Below are 11015 nucleotides of genomic sequence, written 5' to 3' on the forward strand. Positions count from 1 at the left end.
AACTGGTGGTCACTGATCAGCAAAACTCTGCACTGTACTCCTCCTATATAATACAGCTGCTCCCCAGTCCCCACAATTAAGCAATAAGCACAAATATTTGCAGCAACATTAATAAACGGAGAGGACGCCAGCCACGTCCTCTCCCTAACATTTCCAATGCACGAGTGAAAATGGCGGCGACGCGCGGCTTCTTATATAGAATACGAATCTCGCAAGAATCCGACCACGGGATGATGAAGTTCGGGCGCGCTCGGGTTAACCGAGCCATACGGGAGAATCAGAGTATGCCTCGGACCTGTGTAAAATGGGTGAAGTTCGGGGGGGTTCGGTTTCCGAGGAACCGAACCCGCTCATCACTAACCAAAACACACAAAAGAAAATCTCCTTTTATTGAGTCAATGCTAACAAAAATGTTTTGAGACCATTACTTAATTAAAGGCTGGGTTAGGAAAGTCCCATATTATCAATGTATAGTGGTCTCCTATCAGTTTGTGCAAGATACATGAAGTCTATGTAATGCAATGTAAACATAAACAGATGGTGGTGTAATTAGGAAATTTCTGACCAAATAGGCCAACTGTTGCACAGTGTATAGCATATCTTTATGAATTAGAGTTATCCCAGCAATACAGAAAATCTGGATGATCGATTATCCTATTTTCACATGAATGATGTTAGCAAGTGTGTGACAAGTTCACATTGCCTTCTGGTTGTTTAGCTTGACATTTTAATGGGCATATATGTACAATTTGTCCCTCCATGAGTATGGTCAGATTGAGTACAGATCCGGTCACTTGGCCCAGTTGCACTGTGCATAGCCTGCATGAATCTATCCTGATGCTCTGACCGCAAGCTGAGCAACAGAATCGCTTCTCGGCCTTTTGGCTAAGATCAAGTGTAGTATCTGCTTGAGGGAAACCCATGGTGTTGTGTCTGTTCCTACATTGGGGGTGTGAGAGACCCCTGGTGTGGAATCAAGACCCACCATGGGGAGCAGGTATGAAGCTTGGTCTGGCTAGGACGTCGGGAGCAGCATGAAGCCCAAGGTGCTATGTGCCCCTGGTGCCAGGAAAGCCAGGGGTACCTGAACATGCACTGGTGAGTTGTCCACCTTTGCACTAGTATATCACTATGCACCTTCACTTCCCCACTTCTATCTGCTGCACTTTTTCCTGTGCCCTGGCATTTTGGCTAGGGCAGGGATAATTTTTAATTTTCCCCCGGCCTTCTGGCTGGAACTTATTTATTTATTTATTTTTCACGTGTGTTTGCTCTTTTTTTTGCACTACACTACACCTTTTTATGTTTTTTGTGAGTCACGTGTTTTGGTGGGGTTTAAGTGAGACCCTTATGGGCCACCCTATCCCCTAGTTGCTGAGACCCTCTCCATTGGGGAGGGCCGGAGGTTTTTCGTTCCCCAGGGGGAAGCTTCGCCAACACTGAGGAGCTAGGGGTGACCCCGAGCCGTGAGGCGGAGGGAAGTCTGAAGACCCTTGCCCCCTAAGGGGCCTTTTGGCTCCGGGGTACGGGGATTCAAGGGGTCCCTCTGCGCTTCAGCAAAGGGGGACCCGAAGATACTTTTTCCCCTCAGTAGGCCTTTTGGCTCTGAGGGGTTGGGGAGTAACGGGGCCCTTCTCCTTTTGGCGAGAGTCCAAAGTCCTATGCCCCCAGCACTGTTTTTGCACAGATCACTGGGTGATGAAGCCATGCACCTCGGGCTTCAAGTAAAACAAAAAAGAAAAATGGGTATTGAATGGCCAATTTTGTGTGAGTAGTCAAATTGCCAAAGATCCAGGTGACACAGGCTGATTGGCTGTATCTCTTCCGAGTTCACTGGAACATGTTAGAGTGCAGAGAATCAGGAGGTGAATTCAATTAGAGTGTAAGGCGCCTCTGAACAGAGGGGGTCTGAACAGCAGCAGCGATCCCAGTCTGAATTCCTTTGGGGAGTGCGCCCGTGCACCCCGTGAAGCCCAGTGATATGGGAAAGAATCTCAGGGCTGCCATCACCTCTGCCTGATTGACAGGCAGAGGCGGTCTCGGGGCGGGAGGGGGCATGCCAATGGCGTTAGAACGCCGTTGGTGAGGCACGGTCCGGACAACGCAGGCATGTCCGGACCGTTGCGGGGGCAGGCTGCAGCCCGGGACGCGGCGGGTAGCTAGGCTGCGCAGGCAGGGAGCTATTTGGCAGGTGCAAAAGCATTGCCACTGTGTGATGCTTTCGCACCTGTTCCGGGGGGTGAAGGGCCAGACATGTCTGAGTAACTGATCGTAGATGTGCTAAATTTAGCACATCTACGATCAGATCTGAATGACCCCCCAGACATGGGTAGTTACCGAGTCTACTTCTAGAGTAAAAGACTGATGCCCTAGTATCAAAAGCTATTTTGCATCCATCAGTAAATGCAAGTAGATTTAATACAAATATATATATTACAAAAACATGTACACTTCTACGTACAGAATGCTAAATGCCACAAACACTTTCCTTTGTAAGCTACTGTTCTGTAAATTCCGTTGTTCTGAATAACCAATATATAAATTAATAATTAAGCAAAACAGATTATGAGACATCAGAAGAAAACTGAAAAGGATATATAAGGGAAGTCAGTTTAGTGGCAGTCAGCGGTCTCTATTTCAAACTGACCAGTCATATCCATGGTCTTCATTCCATTTACAATGTAACCATGTTATCAATAACTTGTAGCTCATTTTAAAAACCAATACAAAATGTGATGTTTTAGGTTTTACTGGCTGAAGCAATTGGAGTTAATTCTTTTGCATTCTGCATGCTAAGGGGCTGACAATAAGAAGGATTGTATTTATCCTAGCCAGTGGTGGAACAAGTGAGTGGGGGCCCAGGTGCAATATGCCTTTTGCTCCCACCATACCCCGGCCGCAACCTCGAACCCCAAATTAGAGACTCTTTGCACGTGACGAACTGGGAAGGGTGTGTGGCCTCACGGCACACAGGGTACCAGTATTATTCGTGTACAATGCAAAATAGTCTTCAATCAAATAAGGATAATATCATTTTGCATTATACATGAATAATAGTTATACCCTGTTTGGAGTGAAGGCCTAATTCAGATCTGATCGCTAGGCTGCGATTTTTGCTGTCCTGCGATCAGATAGTCACCGCCTACAGGGGGAGTGTATTTTCGCTGTGCAAGTGTGCAAACGTATGTGTAGCAGAGCTGCACAAACTGATTTTGTGCAGTCTCTGCACAGCCCAGGACTTACTGAGCCGCTGCAATCACATCAGGCTGTTCGGGACTTAATTTGACGTCAGACACCCTCCCTTCAAATGCTTTGTACCGCCTGCGTTTTTCTGGACACTCCCTGAAAACGATCAGTTGCCACCCACAAACAGCCTCTTCCTGTCAATCTCCTTGCGAATGCCCGTGCAATTGGATCCTTCGCACAATTCCGTCGCTGACCGGCAATCCCCGTTGCAGCCATCTGTCACGCCTGCGCATTGCGGTGCATACCCTGTTCTTGTCCTATATTGTCTTTAACTGTAAGTCACTGTTTTCCTGTTTTGATTATGTGCACATGTACTCTGTAATTGGGCGCTGCGGAACTCTTGGGGCGCCATATAAATAATGGATAATAAAAATACGCAGTTCAGATCTGATTGCCCGCTGTGCGTAAAACGCACAGCAGCGATCAGATCTGAATTACCCCGAGTGCTGTGTATTTAGGGGAAGGGTTGGATGGCACAGTAGAAGTGAGAATGGTTTGGGTTGAGATTCTGAAAGGTCTTTACTTACCTGGACCCACACAAGAACTGCAGTACATGGAGGTGTCTCTTCATCTCCTCCCCCACAAGAGCAGAACTGCCTGTTAGAGGCAGAGAGGAAGAGCCAGATATTCAGAGAAAGGGGGAGGGGGTAGTCCCCTCATCATCCTCCTCTCCTGGGGTGAAGCTAGCCTTTCTGGCAAAGTCTCATTACGGCGCCCCCCATAGTGGATAGCAGTCATCCTTTACCCACGTAAACACCATATACTACAGATAGCATTAGTGATCTACATATACTACAGACATTATCACTGACCGCAGTGTACTACAGACAGCATTAGTGACCCAATATACTATAGACAGCATTAGTAACCACCCTAGACTAGACAGTATCAGAGTCCCCCATATAATACAGACAGCACTAGTGACAGTAGTGTACTAATACAGGCAGCATTAGCGGCCTACATATTCTACAGATAGTATTAGTGACCGCAATGTACTACAGACAGTATCAGTGACAGCAGTGTATGACAGACAGCATTAATGACCCTTATATTCTACAGACAACATTACTGACCCCATATACTATAGACAGCATTAGTGACCACCATATACTATAGACAGTACCAGTGACCCCCATATACTACAGACAGTATCAGTGACCCCCATATACTACAGACAGTATCAGTGACCCCCATATACTACAGACAGTATCAGTGACTGCAGTGTACTAATACAGGCAGCATTAGTGACCACAATATACTACAGACAGTATGAGTTACCGCGATGTACGACAGACAGCATTAGTGACTCCATATACTATAGACAGCATTAGTGACTACCATATACTACAGACAGTATCATTGACCCCCATATGCTACAGACAGCATTAGTGACCGCAGTGTACTAATACATGCAGCATTAGTGACCTACATATACTACAAACAGTATCAGTGGCCACAATGTACTACAAACAGCATTAGTGACCCCTAGATACTGTAGACAGCATTAGTCACCCATATACTAAAGACAGCATTAGTGACCCTATATACAGTATTAGTGATCCTTAGACAGCATTAGTGCCCCAATTTATTAGAGACAGCGATAGTGATCACCATATACTACAGACAGTATCAGTAGCCACCATATACTACAGACTGCATCAGTGACCCTCATATACTACAGACAGTATCAGTGACCACTGTATACTACCCACAGTATTAAACTATTTATAAAATCCCTTAGGGTTTATTCAATTCAGAGCAAATTAAATAGTGCCAGGAAGGAGCTCCTGAATCTATTTAATTCAGCGTTATGTTTCCCCTGACTAGAGGGTTTCTTCTCACACCCTTCCGGGGGTGCAAGAAGAAATCCAACAAAAATTAGGTCCGCGATGCTGTTTTGACCCTCACCCCACCGCAGTCTTACCATAACCCTCCCGGGTGGTGCCTAACCCTCCCTCCCCACAGCCTAAGCCTAACCCTGCCACAGCCTAACCCTAACCCCGTCCTCGCAGTCTAAGCCTACCCCCCCTACCCAGCAGCCTGAACCCCACCTCCTCCCCACGCATGCAGCTAACCTGTCCGACATCCCGGCAGTCACTAGATCGGGATCCCGGAATTGTGATCCTAGTCAGCATTCTGATCAGTGATGGTCATTCCGAGTTGATCACTCGCTAGCTACTTTTTGCAGCCATGCGAACGCATAGTCGCCGCCCACAGGGGAGTGTATATTTGCTGTACAAGGGTGCGATCGCTTTTGCAGAATAAAACAAAAATAGTTTGTGCAGTTTCTGAGTAACTCAGAACTTACTCAGCCCTTGCGATCACTTCAGCCTGTCCGGTCCCGGAATTAACATCAGACACCCGCCCTGCAAACGCTTGGACACGCCTGCATTTTTTTTAAACACTTTCAGAAAATGGTCAGTTGACACCCATATACACCTTCTTCCTGTCAATCTCTTTGCGATCGGCTATGCGAATGGATTCTTCGTTAAATCCATCGCACAGCAATGATCTGCTTTGTACCCTTACGACGTGCCTGCGCATTGTGGTGCATATGTATGCGCAGTAGTGACCTGATCGCTGCACTGCGAAAAACATCAGCGTGCGATCAGGTCGGAATGACCCCCAGTGTCGGGATTCCGGCATTGTTTTTTTCACAGCTGGGATCCCGACCAGATCCATCTATGACAGACATCCACAATCTAACTGATACTCGTTAGAAGTGCAGTAAGTAGCAGGCTTGTCATAGCATTCTACTATTCACTGTTTCATAAACACTAGTTTTGCAGACACCTTTAAGTAAATGCATTGTAGGGAAACACACCTAATGTGGACACTTGACTATAATGAGCTTTAATCTAAAGAACAATCTTCCAGAAATGAAACAGTTAATGAGCTAAGATATGTTACTACCTCAAGTGAAAAGCAACATGTTTAAAGACCCTGTCCCAATACTCACTGTCTGTATTTACTCTCCCATCCCTCTAGAGATAGCATTTTATAAACCCTCAGTAACCCTGCTGTGTTTGGTATAGCAACAAACCCGTTTAGTGTGTATTTTGGGCCTAATTCAGCATGGATCGTTAATTTGAGAAATTGCAGTTGTCTGCCAGTAGAAAGGTGCCGCCCTGACAGACAGAAAAAACACCTCCTGCAAATTTCAGATCTCTTCACATATCGCTATTCACTCACAGATGCATACGCAAATCCCGGTATATCGAAGAGTCTTTGCCGTCTGAGAAAATGTGAGTAGGTCTGAGGCTGCCACTAATCTGCGTCTGAGACAGCCTGGAAGTGGTCTGCGCTGACGTCAGAGACCCTCCCCAAAAATGCCTGTGCACGCCTACGTTTTTTCTGACAAATGGCAGGTTTCCACCCAAAAATATATCACAGAATACTTGTACTAAATATTCATATAGTAGTGCACTTGTTCTTAACTAACGCTGTCTAAACGACATGTAGAATACTTAAGTGCCCTGTCAACGCACAGCGCTGATGAGACAGGTGGCTTTACAGCTCTGTGAAATGGCGCCCAAATGCTGACAGGGAGTGAGGGAGAGAGAGAGATGCAGCTCCAGGGTGGGAACACCTGCTGTAGATGGCGCCTGGAGCTGGGGGAGGAGCTACAGGTCAGTGCCTTATCCCCTCTGCTGGACTTCACCACCGGGTACTATGGAGCCTATAATAAACGGATTTTAGTAAATCTGACTTGTGCTCCCTGCCCTGGTGGATATAGTGGGGTCCCTGCACGGCCACAGTGTCCACATAAGCAGCGGCTTGCAATTTCGGTGGGTCCCACCTGGGGGACCCTCTTACCTCCTTCCTGAAGTGCGGCCACGCGATCCAGGAGAGCAGCAGCTGTGATGTGTGCCTGATGATCGGAGTGCCTCCGCTGCAAGTACCCAGCAACCAGGGCACGGGAGTATGCAGTGCCGCTTGGGCCATTGAAGTCTTCTTTCTTCTTAAAAAGCTCTTATTAGGGCTGCCTAGCGCAGCCCCACCTGTTAGCTGCCTGCACTGCAAGCACCAACTTACAAACTGAGCTCCAGTGCCTGGAGGCGGGGCTATAGATGAGGCGGTGTAGTGCATCCTGGGAACAGTCAAAGTTTTAGCCTGTTGGTGCCTCGGATCAAGATCCAACTGTACACCCCGATGTTATTCCCTGTGGAATACCAGTGTACTCCGCTGCAGAAATTAAGTTTGAAGTGGCGAGATGTCATCCAAGATGAAATGGCAAAAAAGCATTCAGTGACACGATCCAATACAGATGGTGCCAAATCTGGGGAGGATAGATCCGCATACAGATGATACTGAAATCCGAAAGAGCTGATTAGTTTGCCAAGAGATGAGGTATAGATAGAGAACAGCAGAGGACCTAAGACTGAGCCTTGCGGTACTCCAACTGAGAGAGGTAGCGAAGAGGAGGTGAAATCAGAGAAACAAACACTGAAGGAGCGATTAGATAGGTAGGATGAGAACCAAGTAAGGGCTGTATCTTGAATATCTAGGGACTGTAGTGTTTGTATGAGAAGAGAGTGGTCAATAGTGTCAAACGCAGCAAAGATCAAGGAGAATAAGTAGTGATTAATGGCATTTAAATTTAGCAGGTCCAAAAAATACCCTAATCCTTCCCTGCCCCCTACCATAACCCTAACCCTCCCCAGTGGTGCCTAACCCTAACCCTCCGGTTTCCTCCCACACGCCAAAAAATATACTTATAGGTTAATTGGCTCCCAACAAATATTAACCTTAGTACGTAAGAGTGTGTGCATACATGGGCAGACTAGACGGGCCATGTGGTTCTTATCTGCTGTCAAATTCTATGTTTCTATGTAGCTCCCACTGTATGCTATACCTTTACTGTCTGTACATGCTGTCAGCAGCAACCTACACAGTGTGCCTCAGATGGTTCCTCCATGGGTAGGATGTATTACAGGTTGATCTATTCATACATGGTATATCATATGACAAACGTGTCAGATGTTCCCATATACTGTATACCTTGGGTCCTTGCATGACATCTCCCACAGTGTAACCATTGTAGTGCGTCCAACATGGCTGTCTCGCCCTGAACACTCGTGGGTGGGATGAAAAATTCATGGATCTGATGGTTATGTTGGATCTTACTCCTAGCGTTAGGACACTTAAATCACCCCATTTTGTGTCATCTCTCCTAGGCTTAACCTACGTAGGGCAGCGAGTGACAGACCCTCCCAACTGCCCCCCCACCGCAGGACACTGCGGCCCGAGGGTGGGACAGCGGGACAGTCCCCAAGAAACTGGACTGTCCCGCGAAAATCGGGACAGTTGGGAAGTATGGAACATACATGCAGGGATATAGGGATATGTGCATACATACATGCACATATAGCACATGTGTTTTATATGTGCTGGCTGCAGGTCCCCAGGGAGCGGCAGCGCTTCGTGTCTTACAGCCGCCTCTGAACCCGGGATGCTGAATTTGGCTCCACTTTCCTTCAAATCGGCCCCAGACTCTTGTGAAAACGAGCCTATGGGAGCCTAGGGGGCGGGCGTAGCAGGAGAGTGGAGGTGTTATGCTTGAATGCTGAGTCCCGGGTTCAGCGGCGACACACAGCGCTGTTGATTCCTGGAGATCTGCAGCCAGCACATATGTTACATACATCCCTGCATGTATGTTCATATGTGCTATCCCTGTCCCCCCTGCACGATGTGGTGTGAGCTGCAGCCCCGCCACTGCTTGCATCATAAGGTTCTGATATGCTGTACAGTAAAGGGCACCATACACTACAACGATAATGCCCGATTTCATCCAATTTTGGATGAAAAGTGGCAAATCAGATGTGTTTTACATCTGATCCTATGCGCGGTCCCGTGAGCATCGGATCGGAGCCCCTAGGTCGTTAATGCTGCACTCGTGATTTCTCGTATTCCACAGGCATGGTTGGGATCGCATAAGATACATCATATGCAAAAGGACCGCATAAGATTTATCCTATGCCATCCTGCCGCCTGGGAGGCTGCCGGGCGGTTCAAGGGAAAGCTTATGAGGGTCCGACATGTCGCTGTAGTGTATGGGACCCTTAAGTCTTAAGCACTGTTTCTTGTTTGCACTGTTCTTGTTTCTGTACTTTGTAAGGCATTTTAGATCCCTTGTGGTGCTATTAGGGCTATTTTTCTAGGAAATTAGGTTCAAGAAATGGGGGCAGGGCATATTTGGGCAGTGATGTGGGTGGAGCTACCACTGGGATGTGCATCAATTTGTAAGTAAACTTTTTTTTCAAAACACAGTTTAGGCTATTTGGGTGGCGCACGTTGATGGGATAAACATTTTAATGGGACAATGCGCGCAGAAGGAGTGCGCCACAAAAAAGCGTGTGGTCTCACAAGGATGGAAGATATTATGCCACACACAGTAAAGCCCCTGACACCATATTATGCCCCCACAGTAATGCCCAACACCAATTTATGCCTGACACAATATTATACCAGCATAGTAATGCCTGACACTATATTATGCCACCACAGTAATGCCCCTGACACCATATTACGCCCTCACAGTAATGTCCCTGGCACTATATTACAACCCCACAGTAATGCCCTCTGTTTTACCTGATATGCCCCTTGTGCAGAGACTACCCGGAGACTCGCAGAGCTGGCAGTGATGTTGGCGCCGCCATGCTCGGCACCGCACTACCGTACTGTGAAGAATTTAAAAATGGACTACCAATTCCAGCAGTGCTGAAGGTGTCATAATAGTCCCAGCCAGATGCTAGCTGCTATTATTACATCACAGAATGCATCACAATAGTCCCAGCCAGGTGCTAGCTGCCATTATTACATCACAGGAAGCACCAAAATAGCTATGAGGGATAATCGATATACCATCCCCCCAACCAGAGCACCTAGGAGCAGAAATCTGCCATCTGCCCCCACCCTGGGCACCTAGGATATGTAACCCATGTACAGCATGCAGTGAGCATCTAGGTTGGCTGATCCGTGCCCTGCAGACACCCACACTAGTGTCAGGCACCAGAACTGCAGCGCACGCTGTATGTACAGAGAGACGGTGCACACGTCACAGGACTGCCAGTTACTTGCTGCTGTCTAGGGTGATGGCGGCACTGTCTGTGCCCAGCAGGGAGGAGAGGAAGGAGATGGAGTAGTGCCTGAGCTGGTAAACCCCTAGATCCATAGCAGCCAGGTAGGGGATGCACAAGGGGGCATTTCAGGTGAGCCGAAAGAGGTTCCATAACGACGTTCCTGGTGACGTCGTTTTACTTCAGGAATGGTGTAGAGATGAGCGGGTTCGGTTCCTCTGAATCCGAACCCACCCGAACTTCAGGTTTTTTACACGGGTCCGAGCAGGCTCGGATCTTCCCGCCTTGCTCGGCTAACCCGAGCGCGCCCGAACGTCATCATCACGCTGTCGGATTCTCGCGAGGCTCGGATTCTATCGCGAGACTCGGATTCTATATAAGGAGCCGCGCGTCGCCGTCATTTTCACACGTGCATTGAGAGTCATAGGGAGAGGACGTGGCTGGCGTCCTCTCCGTTTAGAGAAGAGAGAGACACAGTATTTTGGGGAGCATTATTAGGAGGAGTACTACTATACTGTATACTACTATACTACTTGCTGAAGTGATATTTATAGATTAGATAATAGATAGTGTGACTGTAAGTGTATTATCTGACTTGTGGGGGAGACACTGACAGTGGGGAGCAGTTAGAGTCTGAGAGCAGGACTCAGGAGTACATATAACGTACAGTGCACACTTTTGCTGCCAGAG

The 11015-nt window shown here is 47.6% G+C and overlaps 1 pseudogene; it reads left to right on the forward strand.

The window, feature by feature from the left end:
* Positions 1 to 865: 865 nt before the first annotated feature.
* LOC135052877 (U2 spliceosomal RNA) lies at positions 866 to 923 on the forward strand (annotated as a pseudogene).
* Positions 924 to 11015: the final 10092 nt, after the last annotated feature.

This window comes from Pseudophryne corroboree, chromosome 2, assembly GCF_028390025.1.
Source record: "Pseudophryne corroboree isolate aPseCor3 chromosome 2, aPseCor3.hap2, whole genome shotgun sequence".
NCBI lineage: Eukaryota > Metazoa > Chordata > Amphibia > Anura > Myobatrachidae > Pseudophryne > Pseudophryne corroboree.